Source organism: Camellia sinensis, chromosome 12 (assembly GCF_055761805.1).
Source record: "Camellia sinensis isolate YWXY chromosome 12, ASM5576180v1, whole genome shotgun sequence".
NCBI classification, from domain to species: Eukaryota; Viridiplantae; Streptophyta; class Magnoliopsida; order Ericales; family Theaceae; genus Camellia; species Camellia sinensis.
The window spans coordinates 15,665,762-15,689,388 of record NC_138972.1 but is presented as its reverse complement, the minus strand read 5'-3'; positions in this window follow the sequence as shown (position 1 = coordinate 15,689,388).

Here is a 23,627-nt window from a genome sequence, read left to right as displayed (position 1 = left end):
TGTGCAGGAGAGTCCGTATAGGTGTTCGAGTGTTAGAACCGTAATGCGCAAGAAATGGTACGAAAACCCCGTATTTACATATCTGCCACTATACAGGAGAATCCGTATAGGTGTTCGAGTGTTCGAACCGTATTGTGCAAGAAACGGTACGGAAACCTCGTATTTACATATCTGCCACTGTGCAGGGGAATCCGTATAGGTGTTCGAGTGTTAGAACCGTAATGCGCAAGAAATGGTATGTAAACCCCGTATTTACATATCTGCCACTATACAGGAGAATCCGTATGGGTGTTCGAGTGTTCGAACCGTATTGCGCAAGAAACGGTACGGAAACCTCGTATTTACAAATCTGTCACTGTGCAGGGGAATCCGTATAGTTGTTCGAGTGTTCGAACCGTAATGCGTAAGAAATGGTATGTAAACCCCGTATTTACATATCTGCCACTGTGCAGGAGAATCAATATAGGTGTTCGAGTGTTCGAACCGTAATGTGCAAGAAATGGTCCCGAAACCCCGTATTTACATATCTGCCACTGTGCAGGAGAATCCGTATAGGTGTTCGAGTGTTCGAACCGTAATGCGCAAGAAATGGTACGGAAACCCCGTATTTACATATCTGCTACTGTGCAGGAGAATCCGTATAGGTGTTCGAGTGTTGGAACCGTAATGCGCAAGAAATGGTAGGTAAACCCCGTATTTACATATCTGCCACTATGCTGGAGAATCCGTATAGGTGTTCGAGTGTTCGAACCGTATTGCGCAAGAAATGGTACGGAAACCCCGTATTTACATATCTGCCACTGTGCAGGACAATCCGTATAGGTGTTCGAGTGTTCGAACCGTAATGCGCAAGAAATGGTACGGAAACCCCGTATTTAAATATCTGCCACTGTGTAGGGGAATCCGTATAGGTGTTCGAGTGTTCGAACCGTAATGCGTAAGAAATGGTATGTAAACCCTGTATTTACATATCTGCCACTGTGCAGGAGAATCCATATAGGTGTTCGAGTGGTCGAACCGTAATGTGCGAGAAATGGTCCCGAAACCCCGTATTTACATATCTGCCACTGTGCAGGAGAATCCGTATAGGTGTTCGAGTGTTCGAACCGTAATGCGCAAGAAATGGTATGTAAACCCCGTATTTACATATCTGCCGCTGTGCAGGAGAATCCGTATAGGTGTTCGAGTGTTCGAACCGTAATGTGCAAGAAATGGTATCTAAACCCCGTATTTACATATCTGCCACTGTGCAGGAGAATCCCTATAGGTGTTCGAGTGTTCGAACCGTAATGCGCAAGAAATGGTATGTAAACCCCGTATTTACATATCTGCCACTGTGCAGGAGAATCCGTATAGGTGTTCGAGTGTTCGAACCGTAATGCGCAAGAAATGGTACGGAAACCCCGTATTTACATATCTGCCACTGTGCAGGAGAGTCCGTATAGGTGTTCGAGTGTTAGAACCGTAATGCGCAAGAAATGGTACGAAAACCCCGTATTTACATATCTGCCACTGTGCAGGAGAATCCGTATAGGTGTTCGAGTGTTAGAACCGTAATGCGCAAGAAATGGTATGTAAACCCCGTATTTACATATCTGCCACTATACAGGAGAATCCGTATAGGTGTTCGAGTGTTCGAACCGTATTGCGCAAGAAACGGTACGGAAACCTCGTATTTACATATCTGCCACTGTGTAGGGGAATCCGTATAGTTGTTCGAGTGTTCGAACCGTAATGCGTAAGAAATGGTGTGTAAACCCCGTATTTACATATCTGCCACTGTGCAGGAGAATCCATATAGGTGTTCGAGTGTTCGAACCGGAATGTGCAAGAAATGGTCCCGAAACCCCGTATTTACATATCTGCCACTGTGCAGGAGAATCCGTATAGGTGTTCGAGTGTTCGAACCGTAATGCGCAAGAAATGGTATGTAAACCCCGTATTTACATATCTGCCACTGTGCAGGAGAATCCGTATAGGTGTTCGAGTGTTCGAACCGTAATGCGCAAGAAATGGTACGGAAACCTCGTATTTACATATCTGCCACTGTGCAGGAGAATCCGTATAGGTGTTTGAGTGTTCGAACCGTAATGCGCAGGAAATGGTATCTAAAGCCCGTATTTACATAACTGCCACTGTGCAGGAGAATCCATATAGGTGTTCGAGTGTTCGAACCGTAATGTGCAAGAAATGGTATGTAAACCCCGTATTTACATATCTGCCACTGTGCAGGAGAATCCGTATAGGTGTTCGAGTGTTCGAACCGTAATGCGCAAGAAATGGTATGTAAACCCCGTATTTACATATCTGCCACTGTGCAGGAGAATCCGTATAGGTGTTCGAGTGTTCGAACCGTAATGCGCAAGAAATGGTACGGAAACCCCGTATTTACATATCTGCTACTGTGCTGGAGAATCCGTATAGGTGTTCGAGTGTTAGAACCGTAATGCGCAAGAAATGGTAGGTAAACCCCGTACTTACATATCTGCCACTATGCTGGAGAATCCGTATAGGTGTTCGAGTGTTCGAACCGTATTGCGCAAGAAATGGTACGGAAACCCCGTATTTACATATCTGCCACTGTGCAGGACAATCCGTATAGGTGTTCGAGTGTTCGAACCGTAATGCGCAAGAAATGGTACGGAAACCCCGTATTTACATATCTGCCACTGTGTAGGGGAATCCGTATAGGTGTTCGAGTGTTCGAACCGTAATGCGTAAGAAATGGTATGTAAACCCCGTATTTACATATCTGCCACTGTGCAGGAGAATCCATATAGTGTTCGAGTGGTCGAACCGTAATGTGCGAGAAATGGTCCCGAAACCCCGTATTTACATATCTGCCACTGTGCAGGAGAATCCGTATAGGTGTTCGAGTGTTCGAACCGTAATGCGCAAGAAATGGTATGTAAACCCCGTATTTACACATCTGCCGCTGTGCAGGAGAATCCGTATAGGTGTTCGAGTGTTCGAACCGTAATGCGCAAGAAATGGTATCTAAACCCCGTATTTACATATCTGCCACTGTGCCGGAGAATCCATATAGGTGTTCGAGTGTTCGAACCGTAATGCGCAAGAAATGGTATGTAAACCCCGTATTTACATATCTGCCACTGTGCAGGAGAATCCGTATAGGTGTTCGAGTGTTCGAACCGTAATGCGCAAGAAATGGTACGGAAACCCCGTATTTACATATCTGCCATTGTGCAGGAGAGTCCGTATAGGTGTTCGAGTGTTAGAACCGTAATGCGCAAGAAATGGTACGAAAACCCCGTATTTACATATCTGCCACTATACAGGAGAATCCGTATAGGTGTTCGAGTGTTCGAACCGTATTGTGCAAGAAACGGTACGGAAACCTCGTATTTACATATCTGCCACTGTGCAGGGGAATCCGTATAGTTGTTCGAGTGTTCGAACCGTAATGCGTAAGAAATGGTATGTAAACCCCGTATTTACATATCTGCCACTATGCTGGAGAATCCGTATAGGTGTTCGAGTGTTCGAACCGTAATGCGCAAGAAATGGTACGGAAACCTCGTATTTACATATCTGCCACTGTGCAGGAGAATCCGTATAGGTGTTTGAGTGTTCGAACCGTAATGCGCAGGAAATGGTATCTAAAGCCCGTATTTACATAACTGCCACTGTGCAGGAGAATCCATATAGGTGTTCGAGTGTTCGAACCGTAATGTGCAAGAAATGGTATGTAAACCCCGTATTTACATATCTGCCACTGTGCAGGAGAATCCGTATAGGTGTTCGAGTGTTCGAACCGTAATGCGCAAGAAATGGTATGTAAACCCCGTATTTACATATCTGCCACTGTGCAGGAGAATCCGTATAGGTGTTCGAGTGTTCGAACCGTAATGCGCAAGAAATGGTACGGAAACCCCGTATTTACATATCTGCTACTGTGCTGGAGAATCCGTATAGGTGTTCGAGTGTTAGAACCGTAATGCGCAAGAAATGGTAGGTAAACCCCGTACTTACATATCTGCCACTATGCTGGAGAATCCGTATAGGTGTTCGAGTGTTCGAACCGTATTGCGCAAGAAATGGTACGGAAACCCCGTATTTACATATCTGCCACTGTGCAGGACAATCCGTATAGGTGTTCGAGTGTTCGAACCGTAATGCGCAAGAAATGGTACGGAAACCCCGTATTTACATATCTGCCACTGTGTAGGGGAATCCGTATAGGTGTTCGAGTGTTCGAACCGTAATGCGTAAGAAATGGTATGTAAACCCCGTATTTACATATCTGCCACTGTGCAGGAGAATCCATATAGTGTTCGAGTGGTCGAACCGTAATGTGCGAGAAATGGTCCCGAAACCCCGTATTTACATATCTGCCACTGTGCAGGAGAATCCGTATAGGTGTTCGAGTGTTCGAACCGTAATGCGCAAGAAATGGTATGTAAACCCCGTATTTACATATCTGCCACTGTGCAGGAGAATCCGTATAGGTGTTCGAGTGTTCGAACCGTAATGCGCAAGAAATGGTATCTAAACCCCGTATTTACATATCTGCCACTGTGCAGGAGAATCCATATAGGTGTTCGAGTGTTCGAACCGTAATGCGCAAGAAATGGTAGGGAAACCTCGTATTTACATATCTGCCACTGTGTAGGAGAATCCGTATAGGTGTTCGAGTGTTCGAACCGTAATGCGCAAAAAATGGTATCTAAACCCTGTATTTACATATCTGCCACTGTGCAGGAGAATCCATATAGGTGTTCGAGTGTTCGAACCGTAATGTGCAAGAAATGGTCCCGAAACCCCGTATTTACATATCTGCCACTGTACAGGAGAATCCGTATAGGTGTTCGAGTGCTCGAACCGTAATGCGCAAAAAATGGTATGTAAACCCCGTATTTACATATCTGCCACTGTGCAGGAGAATCCGTATAGGTGTTCGAGTGTTCGAACCGTAATGCGCCAGACATGGTACGGAAACCCCGTATTTACATATTTGCCACTATGCAGGAGAATCCGTATAGGTGTTCGAGTGTTCGAACCGTAACGCGCAAGAAAAGGTATGTAAATCCCGTATTTACATATCTGCCACTGTGTAAGAGAATCCGTATAGGTGTTCGAGTGTTCGAACCGTAATGCGCAAGAAATGGTATGTAAACCCCGTATTTACATATCTGCCACTGTGCAGGACAATCCGTATAGGTGTCCGAGTGTTCGAACCGTAATGCGCAAGAAATGGTACGGAAACCCCGTATTTACATATCTGCCACTGTGCAGGAAAATCCGTATAGGTGTTCGAGTGTTAGAACCGTAATGCGCAAGAAATGGTACGAAAACCCCGTATTTACATATCTGCCACTGTCCAGGAGAATCCGTATAGGTGTTCGTGTGTTAGAACCGTAATGCGCAAGAAATGGTATGTAAACCCCGTATTTACATATCTGCCACTATGGAGGAGAATCCGTATAGGTGTTCGAGTGTTCGAACCGTATTGCGCAAGAAATGGTACGGAAACCCCGTATTTACATATCTGCCACTGTGCAGGACAATCCGTATAGGTGTTCGAGTGTTCGAACCGTAATGCGTAAGAAATGGTATGTAAACCCCGTATTTACATATCTGCCACTGTGCAGGAGAATCCATATAGGTGTTCGAGTGGTCGAACCGTAATGTGCGAGAAATGGTCCCGAAACGCCGTATTTACATATCTGCCACTGTGCAGGAGAATCCGTATAGGTGTTCGAGTGTTCGAACCGTAATGCGCAAGAAATGGTATGTAAACCCCGTATATACATATCTGCCACTGTGCAGGAGAATCCGTATAGGTGTTCGAGTGTTCGAACCGTAATGCGCAAGAAATGGTATCTAAACCCCGTATTTACATATCTGCCACTGTGCAGGAGAATCCATATAGGTGTTCGAGTGTTCGAACCGTAATGCGCAAGAAATGGTACGGAAACCTCGTATTTACATATCTGCCACTGTGCAGGAGAATCCGTATAGGTGTTCGAGTGTTCGAACCGTAATGTGCAAGAAATGGTATGTAAACCCCGTATTTACATATCTGCCACTGTGCAGGAGAATCCGTATAGGTGTTCGAGTGTTCGAACCGTAATGCGCAAGAAATGGTATGTAAACCACGTATTTACATATCTGCCACTGTGCAGGAGAATCCGTATAGGTGTTCGAGTGTTCGAACCGTAATGCGCAAGAAATGGTACGGAAACCCCGTATTTACATATCTGCTACTATGCAGGAGAATCCGTATAGGTGTTCGAGTGTTAGAACCGTAATGCGCAAGAAATGGTAGGTAAACCCCGTATTTACATATCTGCCACTATGCTGGAGAATCCGTATAGGTGTTCGAGTGTTCGAACCGTATTGCGCAAGAAATGGTACGGAAACCCCGTATTTACATATCTGCCACTGTGCAGGACAATCCATATAGGTGTTCGAGTGTTGGAACCGTAATGCGCAAGAAATGGTACGGAAACCCTGTATTTACATATCTGCCACTGTGTAGGGGAATCCATATAGGTGTTCGAGTGTTCGAACCGTAATGCGTAAGAAATGGTATGTAAACCCCGTATTTACATATCTGCCACTGTGCAGGAGAATCCATATAGGTGTTCGAGTGGTCGAACCGTAATGTGCGAGAAATGGTCCCGAAACCCCGTATTTACATATCTGCCACTGTGCAGGAGAATCCGTATAGGTGTTCGAGTGTTCGAACCGTAATGCGCAAGAAATGGTATGTAAACCCCGTATTTACATGTCTGCCACTGTGCAGGAGAATCCATATAGGTGTTCGAGTGTTCGAACCGTAATGCGCAAGAAATGGTATCTAAACCCCGTATTTACATATCTGCCACTGTGCAGGAGAATCCATATAGGTGTTCGAGTGTTCGAACCGTAAAGCGCAAGAAATGGTACGGAAACCTCGTATTTACATATCTGCCACTGTGCAGGAGAATCCGTATAGGTGTTCGAGTGTTCGAACCGTAATGCGCAAAAAATGGTATCTAAACCCTGTATTTACATATCTGCCACTGTGCAGGAGAATCCATATAGGTGTTCGAGTGTTCGAACCGTAATGTGCAAGAAATGGTCCCGAAACCCCGTATTTACATATCTGCCACTGTGCAGGAGAATCCGTATAGGTGTTCGAGTGCTCGAACCGTAATGCGCAAAAAATGGTATGTAAACCCCGTATTTACATATCTGCCACTGTGCAGGAGAATCCGTATAGGTGTTCGAGTGTTCGAACCGTAATGCGCCAGACATGGTACGGAAACCCTGTATTTACATATTTGCCACTATGCAGGAGAATCCGTATAGGTGTTCGAGTGTTCGAACCGTAATGCGCAAGAAATGGTATGTAAATCCCGTATTTACATATATGCCACTGTGCAGGAGAATCCGTATAGGTGTTCGAGTGTTGGAACCGTAATGCGCAAGAAATGGTATGTAAACCCCGTATTTACATATCTGCCACTGTGCAGGACAATCCGTATAGGTGTTCGAGTGTTCGAACCGTAATGCGCAAGAAATGGTACGGAAACCCCGTATTTACATATCTGCCACTGTGCAGGAGAATCCGTATAGGTGTTCGAGTGTTCGAACCGTAATGCGCAAGAAATGGTACGGAAACCCCGTATTTACATATCTGCTACTGTGCAGGAGAATCCGTATAGGTGTTCGAGTGTTGGAACCGTAATGCGCAAGAAATGGTAGGTAAACCCCGTATTTACATATCTGCCACTATGCTGGAGAACCCGTATAGGTGTTCGAGTGTTCGAACCGTATTGCGCAAGAAATGGTACGGAAACCCCGTATTTACATATCTGCCACTGTGCAGGACAATCCGTATAGGTGTTCGGGTGTTCGAACCGTAATGCGCAAGAAATGGTACGGAAACCCCGTATTTAAATATCTGCCACTGTGTAGGGGAATCCGTATAGGTGTTCGAGTGTTCGAACCGTAATGCGTAAGAAATGGTATGTAAACCCTGTATTTACATATCTGCCACTGTGCAGGAGAATCCATATAGGTGTTCGAGTGGTCGAACCGTAATGTGCGAGAAATGGTCCCGAAACCCCGTATTTACATATCTGCCACTGTGCAGGAGAATCCGTATAGGTGTTCGAGTGTTCGAACCGTAATGCGCAAGAAATGGTATGTAAACCCCGTATTTACATATCTGCCGCTGTGCAGGAGAATCCGTATAGGTGTTCGAGTGTTCGAACCGTAATGTGCAAGAAATGGTATCTAAACCCCGTATTTACATATCTGCCACTGTGCAGGAGAATCCCTATAGGTGTTCGAGTGTTCGAACCGTAATGCGCAAGAAATGGTATGTAAACCCCGTATTTACATATCTGCCACTGTGCAGCAGAATCCGTATAGGTGTTCGAGTGTTCGAACCGTAATGCGCAAGAAATGGTACGGAAACCCCGTATTTACATATCTGCCACTGTGCAGGAGAGTCCGTATAGGTGTTCGAGTGTTAGAACCGTAATGCGCAAGAAATGGTACGAAAACCCCGTATTTACATATCTGCCACTGTGCAGGAGAATCCATATAGGTGTTCGAGTGTTCGAACCGTAAAGCGCAAGAAATGGTACGGAAACCTCGTATTTACATATCTGCCACTGTGCAGGAGAATCCGTATAGGTGTTCGAGTGTTCGAACCGTAATGCGCAAAAAATGGTATCTAAACCCTGTATTTACATATCTGCCACTGTGCAGGAGAATCCATATAGGTGTTCGAGTGTTCGAACCGTAATGTGCAAGAAATGGTCCCGAAACCCCGTATTTACATATCTGCCACTGTGCAGGAGAATCCGTATAGGTGTTCGAGTGCTCGAACCGTAATGCGCAAAAAATGGTATGTAAACCCCGTATTTACATATCTGCCACTGTGCAGGAGAATCCGTATAGGTGTTCGAGTGTTCGAACCGTAATGCGCCAGACATGGTACGGAAACCCTGTATTTACATATTTGCCACTATGCAGGAGAATCCGTATAGGTGTTCGAGTGTTCGAACCGTAATGCGCAAGAAATGGTATGTAAATCCCGTATTTACATATATGCCACTGTGCAGGAGAATCCGTATAGGTGTTCGAGTGTTGGAACCGTAATGCGCAAGAAATGGTATGTAAACCCCGTATTTACATATCTGCCACTGTGCAGGACAATCCGTATAGGTGTTCGAGTGTTCGAACCGTAATGCGCAAGAAATGGTACGGAAACCCCGTATTTACATACCTGCCACTGTGCAGGAAAATCCGTATAGGTGTTCGAGTGTTAGAACCGTAATGCGCAAGAAATGGTACGAAAACCCCGTATTTACATATCTGCCACTGTGCAGGAGAATCCGTATAGGTGTTCGAGTGTTAGAACCGTAATGCGCAAGAAATGGTATGTAAACCCCGTATTTACATATCTGCCACTATGGAGGAGAATCCGTATAGGTGTTCGAGTGTTCGAACCGTATTGCGCAAGAAATGGTACGGAAACCCCGTATTTACATATTTGCCACTGTGCAGGACAATCCGTATAGGTGTTCGAGTGTTCGAACCGTAATGCGTAAGAAATGGTATGTAAACCCCGTATTTACATATCTGCCACTGTGCAGGAGAATCCATATAGGTGTTCGAGTGGTCGAACCGTAATGTGCGAGAAATGGTCCCGAAACGCCGTATTTACATATCTGCCACTGTGCAGGAGAATCCGTATAGGTGTTCGAGTGTTCGAACCGTAATGCGCAAGAAATGGTATGTAAACCCCGTATTTACATATCTGCCACTGTGCAGGAGAATCCGTATAGGTGTTCGAGTGTTCGAACCGTAATGCGCAAGAAATGGTATCTAAACCCCGTATTTACATATCTGCCACTGTGCAGGAGAATCCATATAGGTGTTCGAGTGTTCGAACCGTAATGCGCAAGAAATGGTACGGAAACCTCGTATTTACATATCTGCCACTGTGCAGGAGAATCCGTATAGGTGTTCGAGTGTTCGAACCGTAATGCGCAAGAAATGTTATCTAAACCCCGTATTTACATATCTGCCACTGTGCAGGAGAATCCATATAGGTGTTCGAGTGTTCGAACCGTAATGCGCAACAAATGGTATGTAAACCCCGTATTTACATATCTGCCACTGTGCAGGAGAATCCGTATAGGTGTTCGAGTGTTCGAACCGTAATGCGCAAGAAATGGTACGGAAACCCCGTATTTACATATCTGCCACTGTGCAGGAGAGTCCGTATAGGTGTTCGAGTGTTAGAACCGTAATGCGCAAGAAATGGTACAAAAACCCCGTATTTACATATCTGCCACTGTGCAGGAGAATCCGTATAGGTGTTCGAGTGTTAGAACCGTAATGAGCAAGAAATGGTATGTAAACCCCGTATTTACATATCTGCCACTATGCAGGAGAATCCGTATAGGTGTTCGAGTGTTCGAACCGTATTGCGCAAGAAACGGTACGGAAACCTCGTATTTACATATCTGCCACTGTGCAGGGGAATCCGTATAGTTGTTCGAGTGTTCGAACCGTAATGCGTAAGAAATGGTATGTAAACCCCGTATTTACATATCTGCCACTGTGCAGGAGAATCCATATAGGTGTTCGAGTGTTCGAACCGTAATGTGCAAGAAATGGCCCCGAAACCCCGTATTTACATATCTGCCACTGTGCAGGAGAATCCGTATAGGTGTTCGAGTGTTCGAACCGTAATGCGCAAGAAATGGTATGTAAACCCCGTATTTACATATCTGCCACTGTGCAGGAGAATCCGTATAGGTGTTCGAGTGTTCGAACCGTAATGCGCAAGAAATGGTACGGAAACCTCGTATTTACATATCTGCCACTGTGCAGGAGAATCCGTATAGGTGTTTGAGTGTTCGAACCGTAATGCGCAGGAAATGGTATCTAAACCCCGTATTTACATAACTGCCACTGTGCAGGAGAATCCATATAGGTGTTCGAGTGTTCGAACCGTAATGTGCAAGAAATGGTAAGTAAACCCCGTATTTACATATCTGCCACTGTGCAGGAGAATCCGTATAGGTGTTCGAGTGTTCGAACCGTAATGCGCAAGAAATGGTATGTAAACCCCGTATTTACATATCTGCCACTGTGCAGGAGAATCCGTATAGGTGTTCGAGTGTTCGAACCGTAATGCGCAAGAAATGGTACGGAAACCCCGTATTTACATATCTGCTACTATGCAGGAGAATCCGTATAGGTGTTCGAGTGTTAGAACCGTAATGCGCAAGAAATGGTAGGTAAACCCCGTATTTACATATCTGCCACTATGCTGGAGAATCCGTATAGGTGTTCGAGTGTTCGAACCGTATTGCGCAAGAAATGGTACGGAAACCCCGTATTTACATATCTGCCACTGTGCAGGACAATCCGTATAGGTGTTCGAGTGTTGGAACCGTAATGCGCAAGAAATGGTACGGAAACCCCGTATTTACATATCTGCCACTGTGTAGGAGAATCAATATAGGTGTTCGAGTGGTCGAACCGTAATGTGCGAGAAATGGTCCCGAAACCCCGTATTTACATATCTGCCACTGTGCAGGAGAATCCGTATAGATGTTCGAGTGTTCGAACCGTAATGCGCAAGACATGGTATGTAAACCCCGTATTTACATCTCTGCCACTGTGCAGGAGAATCCGTATAGGTGTTCGAGTGTTCGAACCGTAATGCGCAAGAAATGGTATGTAAACCCCGTATTTACATATCTGCCACTGTGCAGGAGAATCAATATAGGTGTTCGAGTGGTCGAACCGTAATGTGCGAGAAATGGTCCCGAAACCCCGTATTTACATATCTGCCACTGTGCAGGAGAATCCGTATAGGTGTTCGAGTGTTCGAACCGTAATGCGCAAGAAATGGTATCTAAACCCCGTATTTACATATCTGCCACTGTGCAGGAGAATCCATATAGGTGTTCGAGTGTTCGAACCGTAATGCGCAAGAAATGGTAAGGAAACCTCGTATTTACATATCTGCCACTGTGCAGGAGAATCCGTATAGGTGTTCGAGTGTTCGAACCGTAATGCGCAAGAAATGGTATCTAAACCCTGTATTTACATATCTGCCACTGTGCAGGAGAATCCATATAGGTGTTCGAGTGTTCGAACCATAATGTGCAAGAAATGGTCCCGAAACCCCGTATTTACATATCTGCCACTGTGCAGGAGAATCCGTATAGGTGTTCGAGTGCTCGAACCGTAATGCGCAAGAAATGGTATGTAAACCCCGTATTTACATATCTGCCACTGTGCAGGAGAATCCGTATGGGTGTTCGAGTGTTCGAACCGTAATGCGCCAGACATGGTACGGAAACCCCGTATTTACATATTTGCCACTATGCAGGAGAATCCGTATAGGTGTTCGAGTGTTCGAACCGTAATGCGCAAGAAATGGTATGTAAATCCCGTATTTACATATCTGCCACTGTGCAGGAGAATCCGTATAGGTGTTCGAGTGTTCGAACCGTAATGCGCAAGAAATGGTATGTAAACCCCGTATTTACATATCTGCCACTGTGCAGGAGAATCCGTATAGGTGTTCGAGTGTTCGAACCGTAATGCGCAAGAAATGGTACGGAAACCTCGTATTTACATATCTGCCACTGTGCAGGAGAATCCGTATAGGTGTTTGAGTGTTCGAACCGTAATGCGCAGGAAATGGTATCTAAACCCCGTATTTACATAACTGCCACTGTGCAGGAGAATCCATATAGGTGTTCGAGTGTTCGAACCGTAATGTGCAAGAAATGGTAAGTAAACCCCGTATTTACATATCTGCCACTGTGCAGGAGAATCCGTATAGGTGTTCGAGTGTTCGAACCGTAATGCGCAAGAAATGGTATGTAAACCCCGTATTTACATATCTGCCACTGTGCAGGAGAATCCGTATAGGTGTTCGAGTGTTCGAACCGTAATGCGCAAGAAATGGTACGGAAACCCCGTATTTACATATCTGCTACTATGCAGGAGAATCCGTATAGGTGTTCGAGTGTTAGAACCGTAATGCGCAAGAAATGGTAGGTAAACCCCGTATTTACATATCTGCCACTATGCTGGAGAATCCGTATAGGTGTTCGAGTGTTCGAACCGTATTGCGCAAGAAATGGTACGGAAACCCCGTATTTACATATCTGCCACTGTGCAGGACAATCCGTATAGGTGTTCGAGTGTTGGAACCGTAATGCGCAAGAAATGGTACGGAAACCCCGTATTTACATATCTGCCACTGTGTAGGAGAATCAATATAGGTGTTCGAGTGGTCGAACCGTAATGTGCGAGAAATGGTCCCGAAACCCCGTATTTACATATCTGCCACTGTGCAGGAGAATCCGTATAGATGTTCGAGTGTTCGAACCGTAATGCGCAAGACATGGTATGTAAACCCCGTATTTACATCTCTGCCACTGTGCAGGAGAATCCGTATAGGTGTTCGAGTGTTCGAACCGTAATGCGCAAGAAATGGTATGTAAACCCCGTATTTACATATCTGCCACTGTGCAGGAGAATCAATATAGGTGTTCGAGTGGTCGAACCGTAATGTGCGAGAAATGGTCCCGAAACCCCGTATTTACATATCTGCCACTGTGCAGGAGAATCCGTATAGGTGTTCGAGTGTTCGAACCGTAATGCGCAAGAAATGGTATCTAAACCCCGTATTTACATATCTGCCACTGTGCAGGAGAATCCATATAGGTGTTCGAGTGTTCGAACCGTAATGCGCAAGAAATGGTAAGGAAACCTCGTATTTACATATCTGCCACTGTGCAGGAGAATCCGTATAGGTGTTCGAGTGTTCGAACCGTAATGCGCAAGAAATGGTATCTAAACCCTGTATTTACATATCTGCCACTGTGCAGGAGAATCCATATAGGTGTTCGAGTGTTCGAACCATAATGTGCAAGAAATGGTCCCGAAACCCCGTATTTACATATCTGCCACTGTGCAGGAGAATCCGTATAGGTGTTCGAGTGCTCGAACCGTAATGCGCAAGAAATGGTATGTAAACCCCGTATTTACATATCTGCCACTGTGCAGGAGAATCCGTATGGGTGTTCGAGTGTTCGAACCGTAATGCGCCAGACATGGTACGGAAACCCCGTATTTACATATTTGCCACTATGCAGGAGAATCCGTATAGGTGTTCGAGTGTTCGAACCGTAATGCGCAAGAAATGGTATGTAAATCCCGTATTTACATATCTGCCACTGTGCAGGAGAATCCGTATAGGTGTTCGAGTGTTCGAACCGTAATGCGCAAGAAATGGTATGTAAACCCCGTATTTACATATCTGCCACTGTGCAGGACAATCCGTATAGGTGTTCGAGTGTTCGAACCGTAATGCGCAAGAAATGGTACGGAAACCCCATATTTACATATCTGCCACTGTGCAGGAAAATCCGTATAGGTGTTCGAGTGTTAGAACCGTAATGCGCAAGAAATGGTACGAAAACCCCGTATTTACATATCTGCCACTGTGCAGGAGAATCCGTATAGGTGTTCGAGTGTTAGAACCGTAATGCGCAAGAAATGGTATGTAAACCCCGTATTTACATATCTGCCACTATGGAGGAGAATCCGTATACGTGTTCGAGTGTTCGAACCGTATTGCGCAAGAAATGGTACGGAAACCCCGTATTTACATATCTGCCACTGTGCAGGACAATCCGTATAGGTGTTCGAGTGTTCGAACCGTAATGCGCAAGAAATGGTACGGAAACCCCGTATTTAGATATCTGCCACTGTGCAGGGGAATCCGTGTAGGTGTTCGAGTGTTCGAACCGTAATGCGTAAGAAATGGTATGTAAACCCCGTATTTACATATCTGCCACTGTGCAGGAGATTCCATATAGGTGTTCGAGTGTTCGAACCGTAATGTGCAAGAAATGGTCCCGAAACCCCGTATTTACATATCTGCCACTGTGCAGGAGAATCCGTATAGGTGTTCGAGTGTTCGAACCGTAATGCGCAAGAAATGATATGTAAACCCCGTATTTACATATCTGCCACTGTGCAGGAGAATCCGTATAGGTGTTCGAGTGTTCGAACCGTAATGCGCAAGAAATGGTACGGAAACCTCGTATTTACATATCTGCCACTGTGCAGGAGAATCCGTATAGGTGTTCGAGTGTTCGAACCGTAATGCGCAAGAAATGGTATCTAAACCCCGTATTTACATATCTGCCACTGTGCAGGAGAATCCATGTAGGTGTTCGAGTGTTCGAACCGTAATGTGCAAGAAATTGTCCTGAAACCCCGTATTTACATATCTGCCACTGTGCAGGAGAATCCGTATAGGTGTTCGAGTGTTCGAACCGTAATGCGCAAGAAATGGTATGTAAACCCCGTATTTACATATCTGCCACTGTGCAGGAGAATCCGTATAGGTGTTCGAGTGTTCGAACCGTAATGCGCAAGACATGGTAAGGAAACCCCGTATTTACATATTTGCCACTATACAGGAGAATCCGTATAGGTGTTCAAGTGTTCGAACCGTAATGCGCAAGAAATGGTATGTAAATCCCGTATTTACATATATGCCATTGTGCAGCAGAATCCGTATAGGTGTTCGAGTGTTCGAACCGTAATGCGCAAGAAATGGCATGTAAACCCCGTATTTACATATCTGCCACTGTGCAGGACAATCCGTATAGGTGTTCGAGTGTTCGAACCGTAATGCGCAAGAAATGGTACGGAAACCCCGTATTTACATATCTGCCACTGTGCAGGAGAATCCATATAGGTGTTCGAGTGTTAGAACCGTAATGCGCAAGAAATGGTACGAAAACCCCGTATTTACATATCTGCCACTGTGCAGGAGAATCCGTATAGGTGTTCGAGTGTTAGAACCGTAATGCGCAAGAAATGGTATGTAAACCCCGTATTTACATATCTGCCACTATGCCGGAGAATCCGTATAGGTGTTCGAGTGTTCGAACCGTATTGCGCAAGAAATGGTACGGAAACCCCGTATTTACATATCTGCCACTGTGCAGGACAATCCGTATAGGTGTTCGAGTGTTAGAACCGTAATGCGCAAGAAATGGTACGAAAACCCCGTATTTACATATCTGCCACTGTGCAGGAGAATCCGTATAGGTGTTCGAGTGTTCGAACCGTAATGCGTAAGAAATGGTATGTAAACCCCGTATTTACATATCTGCCACTGTGCAGGAGAATCCATATAGGTGTTCGAGTGGTCGAACCGTAATGTTCGAGAAATGGTCCCGAAACCCCGTATTTACATATCTGCCACTGTGCAGGAGAATCCGTATAGCTGTTTGAGTGTTCGAACCGTAATGCGCAAGAAATGGTATGTAAACCCCGTATTTACATATCTGCCACTGTGCAGGAAAATCCGTATAGGTGTTCGAGTGTTCGAACCGTAATGCGCAAGAAATGGTATCTAAACCCCGTATTTACATATCTGCCACTGTGCAGGAGAATCCATATAGGTGTTCGGGTGTTCGAACCGTAATGCGCAAGAAATGGTACGGAAACCTCGTATTTACATATCTGCCACTGTGCAGGAGAATCCGTATAGGTGTTCGAGTGTTCGAACCGTAATGCGCAAGAAATGGTATCTAAACCCTGTATTTACATATCTGCCACTGTGCAGGAGAATCCATATAGGTGTTCGAGTGTTCGAACCGTAATGTGCAAGAAATGGTCCCGAAACCCCGTATTTACATATCTGCCACTGTGCAGGAGAATCCATATAGGTGTTCGAGTGCTCGAACCGTAATGCGCAAGAAATGGTATGTAAACCCCGTATTTACATATCTGCCACTGTGCAGGAGAATCCGTATGGGTGTTCGAGTGTTCGAACCGTAATGCGCCAGACATGGTACGGGAACCCCGTATTTACATATTTGCCACTATGCAGGAGAATCCGTATAGGTGTTCGAGTGTTCGAACCGTAATGCGCAAGAAATGGTATGTAAATCCCGTATTTACATATCTGCCACTGTGCAGGAGAATCCGTATAGGTGTTCGAGTGTTCGAACCGTAATGCGCAAGAAATGGTATGTAAACCCCGTATTTACATATCTGCCACTGTGCAGGACAATCCGTATAGGTGTTCGAGTGTTCGAACCGTAATGCGCAAGAAATGGTACGGAAACCCCGTATTTACATATCTGCCACTGTGCAGGAAAATCCGTATAGGTGTTCGAGTGTTAGAACCGTAATGCGCAAGAAATGGTACGAAAACCCCGTATTTACATATCTGCCACTGTGCAGGAGAATCCGTATAGGTGTTCGAGTGTTAGAACCGTAATGCGCAAGAAATGGTATGTAAACCCCGTATTTACATATCTGCCACTATGGAGGAAAATCCGTATAGGTGTTCGAGTGTTCGAACCGTATTGCGCAAGAAATGGTACGGAAACCCCATATTTACATATCTGCCACTGTGCAGGACAATCCGTATAGGTGTTCGAGTGTTCGAACCGTATTGCGCAAGAAATGGTACGGAAACCCCGTATTTACAAATCTGCCACTGTGCAGGGGAATCCGTGTAGGTGTTCGAGTGTTCGAACCGTAATGCGTAAGAAATGGTATGTAAACCCCGTAGTTACATATCTGCCACTGTGCAGGAGATTCCATATAGGTGTTCGAGTGTTCGAACCGTAATGTGCAAGAAATGGTCCCGAAACCCCGTATTTACATATCTGCCACTGTGCAGGAGAATCCGTATAGGTGTTCGAGTGTTCGAACCGTAATGCGCAAGAAATGGTATGTAAACCCCGTATTTACATATATGCCACTATGCAGGAGAATCCGTATAGGTGTTCGAGTGTTCGAACCGTAATGCGCAAGAAATGGTACGGAAACCTCGTATTTACATATCTGCCACTGTGCAGGAGAATCCGTATAGGTGTTCGAGTGTTAGAACCGTAATGCGCAAGACATGGTAAGGAAACCCCGTATTTACATATTTGCCACTATGCAGGAGAATCCGTATAGGTGTTCAAGTGTTCGAACCGTAATGCGCAAGAAATGGTATGTAAATCCCGTATTTACATATCTGCCACTGTGCAGGAGAATCCGTATAGGTGTTCGAGTGTTCGAACCGTAATGCGCAAGAAATGGTATGTAAACCCCGTATTTACATATCTGCCACTGTGCAGGACAATCCGTGTAGGTGTTCGAGTGTTCGAAACGTAATGCGCAAGAAATGGTACGGAAACCCCGTATTTACATATCTGCCACTGTGCAGGAGAATCCGTATAGGTGTTCGAGTGTTAGAACCGTAATGCGCAAGAAATGGTACGAAAACCCCGTATTTACATATCTGCCACTGTGCAGGAGAATCCGTATAGGTGTTCGAGTGTTAGAACCGTAATGCGCAAGAAATGGTATGTAAACCCCGTATTTACATATCTGCCACTATGCAGGAGAATCCGTATAGGTGTTCGAGTGTTCGAACCGTATTGCGCAAGAAATGGTACGGAAACCCCGTATTTACATATCTGCCACTGTGCAGGACAATCCGTATAGGTGTTCGAGTGTTAGAACCGTAATGCGCAAGAAATGGTACGAAAACCCCGTATTTAAATATCTGCCACTGTGCAGGAGAATCCGTATAGGTGTTCGAGTGTTAGAACCGTAATGCGCAAGAAATGGTATGTAAACCCCGTATTTACATATCTGCCACTATGCAGGAGAATCCGTATAGGTGTTCGAGTGTTCGAACCGTATTGCGCAAGAAATGGTACGGAAACCCCGTATTTACATATCTGCCACTGTGCAGGACAATCCGTATAGGTGTTCGAGTATTCGAACCGTAATGCGCAAGAAATGGTACGGAAACCCCGTATTTACATATCTGCCACTGTGCAGGGGAATCCGTGTAGGTGTTCGAGTGTTCGAACCGTAATGCGCAAGAAATGGTACGGAAACCTCGTATTTACATATCTGCCACTGTGCAGGAGAATCCGTATAGGTGTTCGAGTGTTCGAACCGTAATGCGCTAGAAATGGTATCTAAACCCCGTATTTACATATCTGCCACTGTGCAGGAGAATCCATATAGGTGCTCGAGTGTTCGAAACGTAATGTGCAAGAAATGTTCCCGAAACCCCGTATTTACATATCTGCCACTGTGCAGGAGAATCCGTATAGGTGTTCGAGTGTTCGAACCGTAATGCGCAAGAAATGGTATGTAAACCCCGTATTTACATATCTGCCACTGTGCAGGAGAATCCGTATAGGTGTTCGAGTGTTCGAACCGTAATGCGCAAGAAATGGTACGGAAACCCCGTATTTACATATCTGCCACTATGCAGGAGAATCCGTATAGGTGTTCGAGTGTTCGAACCGTAATGCGCAAGAAATGGTATGTAAACCCCGTATTTACATATCTGCCACTATGCAGGAGAATCCGTATAGGTGTTCGAGTGTTCCAACCGTAATGCGCAAGAAATGGTATGTAAACCCCGTATTTACATATCTGCCACTGTGCAGGACAATCCGTATAGGTGTTCGAGTGTTCGAACCGTAATGCGCAAGAAATGGTACAGAAACCCCGTATTTACATATCTGCCACTGTGCAGGGGAATCCGTATAGGTGTTCGAGTGTTAGAACCGTAATGCACAAGAAATGGTATGTAAACCCCGTATTTACATATCTGCCACTGTGCAGGAGAATCCGTATAGGTGTTCGAGTGTTCGAACCGTAATGCGCAAGAAATGGTACGGAAACCTCGTATTTACATATCTGCCACTGTGCAGGAGAATCTGTATAGGTGTTCCAGTGTTCGAACCGTAATGCGCAAGAAATGGTACGGAAACCTCGTATTTACATATCTGCCACTGTGCAGGAGAATCCGTATAGGTGTTCGAGTGTTCGAACCGTAATGCGCAAGAAATGGTATCTAAACCCCGTATTTACATATCTGCCACTGTGCAGGAGAATCCATATAGGTGTTCGAGTGTTCGAACCGTAATGTGCAAGAAATGGTCCCGAAACCCCGCATTTACATATCTGCCACTGTGCAGGAGAATCCGTATAGGTGTTCGAGTGTTCGAACCGTAATGCGCAAGAAATGGTATGTAAACCCCGTATTTACATATCTGCCACTGTGCAGGAGAATCCGTATAGGTGTTCGAGTGTTCGAACCGTAATGCGCAAGACATGGTACGGAAACCCCGTATTTACATATTTGCCACTATGCAGGAGAATCCGTATAGGTGTTCAAGTGTTCGAACCGTAATGCGCAAGAAATGGTATGTAAATCCTGTATTTACATATCTGCCACTGTGCAGGAGAATCCGTATAGGTGTTCGAGTGTTCGAACCGTAATGCGCAAGAAATGGTATGTAAACCCCGTATTTACATATCTGCCACTGTGCAGGACAATCCGTATAGGTGTTCGAGTGTTCGAACCGTAATGCGCAAGAAATGGTACGGAAACCCCGTATTTACATATCTGCCACTGTGCAGGAGAATCCGTATAGGTGTTCGAGTGTTAGAACCGTAATGCGCAAGAAATGGTACGAAAACCCCGTATTTACATATCTGCCACTGTGCAGGAGAATCCGTATAGGTGTTCGAGTGTTAGAACCGTAATGCGCAAGAAATGGTATGTAAACCCCGTATTTACATATCTGCCACTATGCAGGAGAATCCGTATAGGTGTTCGAGTGTTCGAACCGTATTGCGCAAGAAATGGTACGGAAACCCCGTATTTACATATCTGCCACTGTGCAGGACAATCCCTATAGGTGTTCGAGTGTTAGAACCGTAATGCGCAAGAAATGGTACGAAAACCCCGTATTTAAATATCTGCCACTGTGCAGGAGAATCCGTATAGGTGTTCGAGTGTTAGAACCGTAATGCGCAAGAAATGGTATGTAAACCCCGTATTTACATATCTGCCACTATGCAGGAGAATCCGTATAGGTGTTCGAGTGTTCGAACCGTATTGCGCAAGAAATGGTACGGAAACCCCGTATTTACATATCTGCCACTGTGCAGGACAATCCGTATAGGTGTTCGAGTATTCGAACCGTAATGCGCAAGAAATGGTACGGAAACCCCGTATTTACATATCTGCCACTGTGCAGGGGAATCCGTGTAGGTGTTCGAGTGTTCGAACCGTAATGCGCAAGAAATGGTACGGAAACCTCGTATTTACATATCTGCCACTGTGCAGCAGAATCCGTATAGGTGTTCGAGTGTTCGAACCGTAATGCGCTAGAAATGGTATCTAAACCCCGTATTTACATATCTGCCACTGTGCAGGAGAATCCATATAGGTGCTCGAGTGTTCGAAACGTAATGTGCAAGAAATGGTCCCGAAACCCCGTATTTACATATCTGCCACTGTGCAGGAGAATCCGTATAGGTGTTCGAGTGTTCGAACCGTAATGCGCAAGAAATGGTATGTAAACCCCGTATTTACATATCTGCCACTGTGCAGAAGAATCCGTATAGGTGTTCGAGTGTTCGAACCGTAATGCGCAAGAAATGGTACGGAAACCCCGTATTTACATATCTGCCACTATGCAGGAGAATCCGTATAGGTGTTCGAGTGTTCGAACCGTAATGCGCAAGAAATGGTATGTAAACCCCGTATTTACATATCTGCCACTGTGCAGGAGAATCCGTATAGGTGTTCGAGTGTTCGAACCGTAATGCGCAAGAAATGGTATGTAAACCCCGTATTTACATATCTGCCACTGTGCAGGACAATCCGTATAGGTGTTCGAGTGTTCGAACCGTAATGCGCAAGAAATGGTACAGAAACCCCGTATTTACATATCTGCCACTGTGCAGGGGAATCCGTATAGGTGTTCGAGTGTTAGAACCGTAATGCACAAGAAATGGTATGTAAACCCCGTATTTACATATCTGCCACTGTGCAGGAGAATCCGTATAGGTGTTCGAGTGTTCGAACCGTAATGCGCAAGAAATGGTACGGAAACCTCGTATTTACATATCTGCCACTGTGCAGGAGAATCTGTATAGGTGTTCGAGTGTTCGAACCGTAATGCGCAAGAAATGGTACGGAAACCTCGTATTTACATATCTGCCACTGTGCAGGAGAATCCGTATAGGTGTTCGAGTGTTCGAACCGTAATGCGCAAGAAATGGTATCTAAACCCCGTATTTACATATCTGCCACTGTGCAGGAGAATCCATATAGGTGTTCGAGTGTTCGAACCGTAATGTGCAAGAAATGGTCCCGAAACCCCGTATTTACATATCTGCCACTGTGCAGGAGAATCCGTATAGGTGTTCGAGTGTTCGAACCGTAATGCGCAAGAAATGGTATGTAAACCCCGTATTTACATATCTGCCACTGTGCAGGAGAATCCGTATAGGTGTTCGAGTGTTCGAACCGTAATGCGCAAGACATGGTACGGAAACCCCGTATTTACATATTTGCCACTATGCAGGAGAATCCGTATAGGTGTTCAAGTGTTCGAACCGTAATGCGCAAGAAATGGTATGTAAATCCCGTATTTACATATCTGCCACTGTGCAGGAGAATCCGTATAGGTGTTCGAGTGTTCGAACCGTAATGCGCAAGAAATGGTATGTAAACCCCGTATTTACATATCTGCCACTGTGCAGGACAATCCGTATAGGTGTTCGAGTGTTCGAAACGTAATGCGCAAGAAATGGTACGGAAACCCCGTATTTACATATCTGCCACTGTGCAGGAGAATCCGTATAGGTGTTCGAGTGTTAGAACCGTAATGCGCAAGAAATGGTACGAAAACCCCGTATTTACATATCTGCCACTGTGCAGGAGAATCCGTATAGGTGTTCGAGTGTTAGAACCGTAATGCGCAAGAAATGGTATGTAAACCCCGTATTTACATATCTGCCACTATGCAGGAGAATCCGTATAGGTGTTCGAGTGTTCGAACCGTATTGCGCAAGAAATGGTACGGAAACCCCGTATTTACATATCTGCCACTGTGCAGGACAATCCCTATAGGTGTTCGAGTGTTAGAACCGTAATGCGCAAGAAATGGTACGAAAACCCCGTATTTACATATCTGCCACTGTGCAGGAGAATCCGTATAGGTGTTCGAGTGTTAGAACCGTAATGCGCAAGAAATGGTATGTAAACCCCGTATTTACATATCTGCCACTATGCAGGACAATCCGTATAGGTGTTCGAGTGTTCGAACCGTATTGCGCAAGAAATGGTACGGAAACCCCGTATTTACATATCTGCCACTGTGCAGGACAATCCGTATAGGTGTTCGAGTATTCGAACCGTAATGCGCAAGAAATGGTACGGAAACCCCGTATTTACATATCTGCCACTGTGCAGGGGAATCCGTGTAGGTGTTCGAGTGTTCGAACCGTAATGCGCAAGAAATGGTACGGAAACCTCATATTTACATATCTGCCACTGTGCAGGAGAATCCGTATAGGTGTTCGATTGTTCGAACCGTAATGCGCTAGAAATGGTATCTAAACCCCGTATTTACATATCTGCCACTGTGCAGGAGAATCCATATAGGTGTTCGAGTGTTCGAAACGTAATGTGCAAGAAATGGTCCCGAAACCCCGTATTTACATATCTGCCACTGTGCAGGAGAATCCGTATAGGTGTTCGAGTGTTCGAACCGTAA